General features: G+C 44.7%; 1 non-coding gene across 1 annotated transcript; it reads right to left on the bottom strand.

Moving 5' to 3' along the window:
* Nucleotides 1–237: 237 nt before the first annotated feature.
* On the bottom strand, nt 238–340 carry LOC115892245. The gene has a single exon (XR_004052136.1). It is a non-coding gene; the product is annotated as a small nucleolar RNA U13 (small nucleolar RNA).
* Nucleotides 341–7,039: the final 6,699 nt, after the last annotated feature.

Below are 7,039 nucleotides of genomic sequence, written 5' to 3'. Positions count from 1 at the left end.
ATCGCTGTACTAATACACATTCCCACCAAGAGCCTGGGAGGGTTCCATTTTCTCCACATCCTCACCAACACTTATCTTTTGGCCATTTAATGTCTTCTGTTGAGAAATGTCTACTTAGGTCCTTTGTCCATTTTAAAATTGTTTCCTTGCTATTGAGGTCCTTATTGGATGTATGATTTGCAAATGTTTTCTCCCATTCTGTAAACTGCCTTTTCACTGTTGTTTTTTTTTACTTCTCATCAGATAGGCAATGTGTTGACATCATAACAAGGTTTGAGGGAGGCACACCTCACACATGAACATGAAAACCCACTCATCATGCTTATGAACATTAAAAAATCTGTTGTATTTTGTTTGCCATTCTTTTTTTTTTTTTTTTTGAGACAGAGTCTTACTCTGTCACCCAGGCTGGAGTGCAGTGGTATGATCTCAGCTCACTGCAACCTCTGCCTCCCAGTTTCAAGTGATTTTCCTGCCTCAGCCTCCTGAGTAGATGGGACTATAGATGTGCACCACCACAACTGGCTTATTTTTGTATTTTTAGTAGAGACGGAGTTTCGCCATGTTGGCCAGGCTGGTGTCGAACTCCTGACCTCAGGTGATCCACCCGTCTTGGCTTCCCAAAGTGCTGGGATTACAGGTGTGAGCCACCACCCCCAGCCAGTTTGCCATTCTTGTATTGTCTTCAAGGTGTCAGATCAAATATTTCACCCGTTTTTTAGCTGTTTCCTTACTGCTGAGTTTTAATAGTTCTTTATATATTTATTCAGGTCAATTGTTAATGCTTTTCAAATGCATGTGTGTGTCCATAATGTATATGTGGTGATGTATTACTTTTACAATGGTAAACAAACAAAAACAAACAAAAAAAACAAAACCCAAACATCATTTCCACGTACAATACAATTTTGGCCTATGGTATCTTTATCATTATCATGTAGTGAAGTTGATACTGCATTGCTCCTTTGTGTATGTTGTGTTTTCCTGAGGTTTTTCTGCAAATGTGATTCTAGCATCTTTTGGTTTGAGAACATACAGTGAACAAGTGACTACACTATAAGCTCCATAAGCCTAGAAACTGTGTCTGTTTCTCATGTTATCTCCAGTGCCTCACACATAATAGACACACAATGTATTTAATGCTAATAAACAACTTCTTAGGCAAAATGTTTGTGAAAGCCACACTGAAGCATTTATCATTTATTGGATTGAAACATTTCATTTCATTTATTTATTTATTGAGACAGGGTCTTGCTCTGTCGCCCAGGCTGAAGTGCAATGGTGTGATCTTGGCTCACTACAGCTATGACCTCCTGGGCCTAGGCAACCCTCCCACCTCAGCCCCATGAGTAACTGGAACTACAGGCATGCACCACCACACCCGCCTGATTTTGTTTATTTTTTGTGGTGGAGGTCTCTCTGGGTTGCCCAGCTTGTTCTCAAAACTCCTGGGCTCAAGCAATCCTCCCACCTCAGCCTCCCAAAGTAATGGGATTACACACATAAGCCATCACACCTATCCAATAAAATTATTTTTTAAAAAATCATTATGGTTGGAAGATGCAGCTGAGGCACAATACAAACTTCACACTTGATAGTCTTAGCAAGTTCAAAGGTGCCAAAGATAACTTTGTCCTAAATGCAAATGTTGATGCCAATGGATACCACCACTTTGATAAATGTAACGAACAATTGCTTTTTTTGCACTCTCAAGGTATCAGTGAGATCCAGGGAGAGGCTAATAGAGGGCCAGTATGGTACAGAAAACACAAAACTGATTTATGAGATCCTGAGTGGCTCTGAACTGACCTGGGAATAAGGTTTTAGTTTTGGCTTTGCCACCAGGATGGACATATCACTCAACCTGTCTGGGTTTGCTTCTATAATCCTAGAATGGCAGGAGCAGACTAGATTATCTCTCAGATTCTTTCTCACCCTAATGTTCTGTGAGTTTTAATTCTTGCTAGTCCTAATCTTTTGCCAATTTAGTGAACAGGGTGGCTTTACTTTTTATTTTTTAACAGATACGGTGTCTCACTGTGGTGCCCAGGCTGGTCTTAAACTCCTGGCCTCAAGTGCTCCTCCAGGGTAACTTTTCTTTAGAAAATAAACCAGCCAGGCACAGTGGCTCATGCCTGTAATCCCAACACCTTGGGATGCCAAGGCAGGAAGATTGCTTCAGCCCAGGAGTTTGAGACCAGCCTAAGCAGCATAGTGAGACTCTGTCTCTAAAAACAAAGAAAACAAATAAAGAAAGAAAAATTAAATGAAGAAACTCCAGCCTGGCCAACCTGGTGAAACCCTGTCTTTACTAAAAATACAAAAATTAGCTGGGCCTGGTGGCGCATTCCTGTAATCCCAGCTACTCAGGAGGCTGAGGCATGAGAATCTCTTGAACATGGGAGGTGGAGGTTGTAGTGAGCCAAGATCGCGCCACTGCACTCCAGCCTGGGTGACAGAGCAAGACCCTGTCTCAGAAAACAAAAAACAAAAAACAAAAAAAAAAAAGAACAACAACAAAAAAAACCTCTAAGAACTCTAAATCAGCCTTTCTTTTTTTTTTTCTTTTTTTTTTTTTTTTGAGACGGAGTCTTGCTCTGTCGCCCAGGCTGGAGTGCAGTGGCCAGATCTCGCTCACTGCAAGCTCCGCCTCTTGGGTTCACGCCATTCTCCTGCCTCAGCCTCCCGAGTAGCTGGGACTACAGGCGCCTGCCACCACGCCTGGCTAGTTTTTTGTATTTTTTAGTAGAGACGGGGTTTCACCATGTTAGCCAGGATAGTCTCGATCTCCTGACCTTGTGATCCGCCCGTCTCAGCCTCCCAAAGTGCTGAGATTACAGGCTTGAGCCACTGTGCCTGGCCTGTTGTTGTTTTGAGACAGAATCCAGCTCTGCTGCCCAGGCTGGAGTGCAGTGGTGTGACCTCAACTCACTGCAAACTCCACCTCCAAGGTTCAAGCGATTCTTGTGCCTCAGCCTCCCAAGTAGCTGGGATTACATGCGCACATCATCAAGTCTAATTTTTTGTTTTTCACTTTTAGTGGAGATGGGGTTTCACCGTATTGACCAGGCTGGTCTCGACCTCCTGACCTCAAGTGATCTGCCCACCTTGGCCTCCCAAAATGCTGGGATTACAGGTGTGAGCCACTGCGCCCAGCCATGTATTTTTGTACAATTACTAACGGCAGCAATTGTCTGCAAGCTGCCAGAGCAAATTTTCTCAATCATATTATCCAGAGGCAACTGGGGGCCAACCTTTTTTGCACGCAACAGCATGAATCTGAGTATAAATATTGGGAAGGAGCCTAGAAATGAACAGCAGGCTTCCTGTCCCCACCACCATGTTTATTTTTTCTATTTTTCTTTTTATTGTAGAGACAGGGTTTTGCTGTTGGCCAGGCTGGTGCTGAAAACTTCTGGCCTCAAGTGATCCCTCCGTCTCAGCCTCCCAAAGTGCTGGGAGGCATAAGCCTCAGCACCCAGCCCCCACACCATGTTTTTGAGATGGCGTATCACTCTGTCACCAAGGCTGGAATGCAGTGGCATGATCATAGCTCACTGCAGCCTCAAACTTCTGGGCTCAAGTGATCCTTCTACCTCAGCCTCCCCAGTAGCTGGGACTATAGGCTTGTGCCACCACACCCTCCTAATTTAAAAACTGCTTTTATAGAGAGGGGTCTCACTATGTTGCCCAGGCTGATCTCAAATTCCTGGGATCAAGCAATCCTCCTGCCTCAGCCTCCCAAAATGCTAGGACTATAAGTATAAGACACCATGCCTGGCCTCTACCCCACTTAGTGTGGCTTATAGTACAGGTTGAGTGTTATCTGAAATGCTTGGGACCAGAGGTGTTTTGGATTTGGGATTTTTTCAGCTTTTGGAAATCTGAAATACTTTTGAAACGTCTTTATATACTTACTCGTTGAGCATCCCTAATCCAAAATCCAAAATGCTCCAGTGAGCATTTCCTTTGAGTGCCATGTCAATGCTCAAAAAGTTTTAGATTTTGAAGCATTTCCAATTTTCAGAATGCAGATCATCAACCTGTAGTATACTTCTTTAGCTTGGTGAAATAAACATGAGTAGTTAAGGGTCTGAGTGACAAGAGTGGAATGACAGAACTGTGTACTTCTGTAACGATCAGCCAGACAATAAGCTCCCTATTTTTTCTGCTTCTGAAATCCACTTCAACCATGTTGGCAAGGATGGTCGCGATCTCTTGACCTCGTGATCTGCCCACCTTGGCCTCCCAAAGTGCTGGGATTACAGGCGTGAGCCACGGCGCCTGGCCCAAGCTTAATTTTTAAAGACAGACTGAAAACTGCTTTATTATCAAGGGACTTGCAATCTATTCCTAATTGCTCATGGGCTCAAACCTGTTACTTTTCAGTAAATAAGTGAATTAAACCAAATTACAGAGTAAAAAACATTTCAAAGTATACAGGCATGAAGAGGTTCCCTTGAAGGTGCCTATGAATGGCTTAGAGGAAAATTTAAAATTTAGCTCATTTTCCACTCACAAGAATTTTTTTTTTTTTTAAAGACAGGGTCACACTCTGTTGCCTGGGATGGAGTGGAGTGGTGCAATCTCAGCCCACTGCAGCTTCCACCTCCTGGGCTCAAGCAATCTTCCTATTTCAGCCTCCTGAGTAGCTGGGACTACAAGTGCATGCCACCATGCCCAGTTAATTTTTGTATCTTTAGTGGAGATGGGGTCTTGCCACATTGCCCAGGTGGGTCTCGAACTCCGTCTTGGAAAAAAAAAAAGGTAGATTTACAAAATTATAATTAAAAAAATTATGATGAGTTGGCTGGGCGTAAAAAGAAAAATAGAGTTGCTGGGCGCGGTGGCTCACGCCTGTAATCCCAGCACTTTGGGAGGCCGAGGTGGGCGGATCACAAGGTCAAGAGATAAAGACTATCCTGGCTAACATGGTGAAACCCCGTCTCTACTAAAAATACAAAAAATTAGCCAGGTGTGGTGGCGGGTGCCTGTAGTCCCAGCTACTCAGGAGGCTGAGGCAGGAGAATCCCTTGAACCTGGGAGGTGGAGGTTGCAGTGAGCCAAGATTGTGCCACAGCACTCCAGCCTGGCAACAGAGCAAGGCTCTGTCTCAAAAAAAAAAAGAAAAGAAAAGAAAAGAAAGAAAAAAGAGCTAACTAAAAAAATAGAAAAATTAAAAAAAAAAAAAAAGACGGGTCTCATTATGTTGCTCAGGCTTGTGTTAACCTGCTAGGCTCAAGCTATCCTCCCACCTCAGCCTCCTGAGTAACTGGGATTACAGGTGCACACCACCACACCTAGCAATATGGTACTATTAAGGGCACTAACTCATTTAGAACATATTATTATTATTATTATTATTATTATTATTGAGACGGAGTCTCCCTCTGTCACCCAGGCTGGAGTCCAGTGGCACAATCTCAGCTCACTGCAACCTCTGCAGGTTCAAGCAATTCTCTTGCCTCAGCCTCCTGAGTAGCTGGGATTACAGGTGCCTGCCACCATGCCCAGCTAATTTTTGTATTTTTAGTAGAGATCGGGTTTCGCCATGTTGGCCAGGCTGGTCTCAAACTCCTAACCTCAAGTGATCCACCCGGCCACAGTGATGGGATTACAGGTGTGAGCCACTGCACCTGGCCAAAGATGTCCATTTCTATTCTAGGATGCACATGCTAAATCAGAGACAAATCCATATCAAGATCAAATCCAGAGCTGAAGCACAGTGTCAGCATGGTAGGATTGGGACGAACTGAGAAGAGGAAAAGGGCAATGCTAAATGAAAAAGTCAAGTCTAAGAGAACTTTCAGGGGGAAATTTGGCTTAAGCTACACTTTGTTTTTTGTTTTTGAGATGGAGTCTCCCTCTGTCACCCAGGCTGGAGTGCAGTGGCGCTATCATGGCTCACTGCAAGCTCTGCCTCCCAGGTTCATGCCATTCTCCTGCCTCAGCCTCCTGAGTAGCTGGGACTACAGGCACCCGCCACCATGTCCGGCTAATTTTTTTTTGTATTTTTTTTTTTTTTTTTTTGAGACGGAGTCTCGCTCTGTCGCCCAGGCTGGAGTGCAGTGGCCGGATCTCAGCTCACGGCAAGCTCCGCCTCCCGGGTTTACACCATTTCTCCTGCCTCAGCCTCCCGAGTAGCTGGGACTACAGGCGCCAGCCACCTCGCCCGGCTAGCTTTTTTTGTATTTTTTAGTAGAGACGGGGTTTCACCGTGTTAGCCAGGATGGTCTCGAACTCCTGATCTCGTGATCCACCCGTCTCGGCCTCCCAAAGTGCTGGGATTACAGGCTTGAGCCACCGCACCCGGCCTATATATATATATTTTTTTTAGTAGAGACGGTGTTTCACCATTAGCCAGGACAGTCTCAACCTCCTGACCTTGTGATCCACCCGCCTCGGCCTCCCAAAGTGCTGGGATAACAGGCATGAGCCACTGCGCTGGGCCTTGCGCTAGACTTTGAATGGCAAATATGATTTGAATTGAGGGAAATCAGTGTATACAGAGCATAATGACTTCTGTGTGACTAAAATAGATTCTATATAGTGGATAAGCCTTTAGGAGTAGGTTGGTACAAGTTTATAGTAAGCTTTGGATACCAAAATGAAAAGTTTAAACTATCTGTTTTTCTTTTTTTGAGACGGAGTCTTGCTCTGTCACCAGGCTGGAGTGCAGTGGCCCCATCTCGGCTCATTGCAACCTGTGCCTCCCGGTTTCAAGCGATTCTCCTGCCTCAGTCTCCCGAGTAGCTGGAAGTATAGGCGCCCGCCACCACGCCCAGCTAATTTTTTGTATTTTTAGTAGAGACAGGGTTTCACTGTGTTAGCCAGGATGGTCCCGATCTCCCGACCTCATGATCTCTACCCACCTTGACCTCCCAAAGTGCTGGTATTACAGGCGTGAGCCACCACACCCGGCTATCTGTTTTTCAAAGAAGTAGACATTTAGCTTCTGCCTTTATAAAACTAATAATCTGCCTTGGATTGTGGCTAAATTGTGTGAACGCTGGTATTTCAACAGACTGTAAGCATCATG

This window comes from Rhinopithecus roxellana, chromosome 1, assembly GCF_007565055.1.
Source record: "Rhinopithecus roxellana isolate Shanxi Qingling chromosome 1, ASM756505v1, whole genome shotgun sequence".
Classification (NCBI taxonomy): Eukaryota; Metazoa; Chordata; class Mammalia; order Primates; family Cercopithecidae; genus Rhinopithecus; species Rhinopithecus roxellana.
This window is presented reverse-complemented; position numbering and strand designations above follow the sequence as displayed.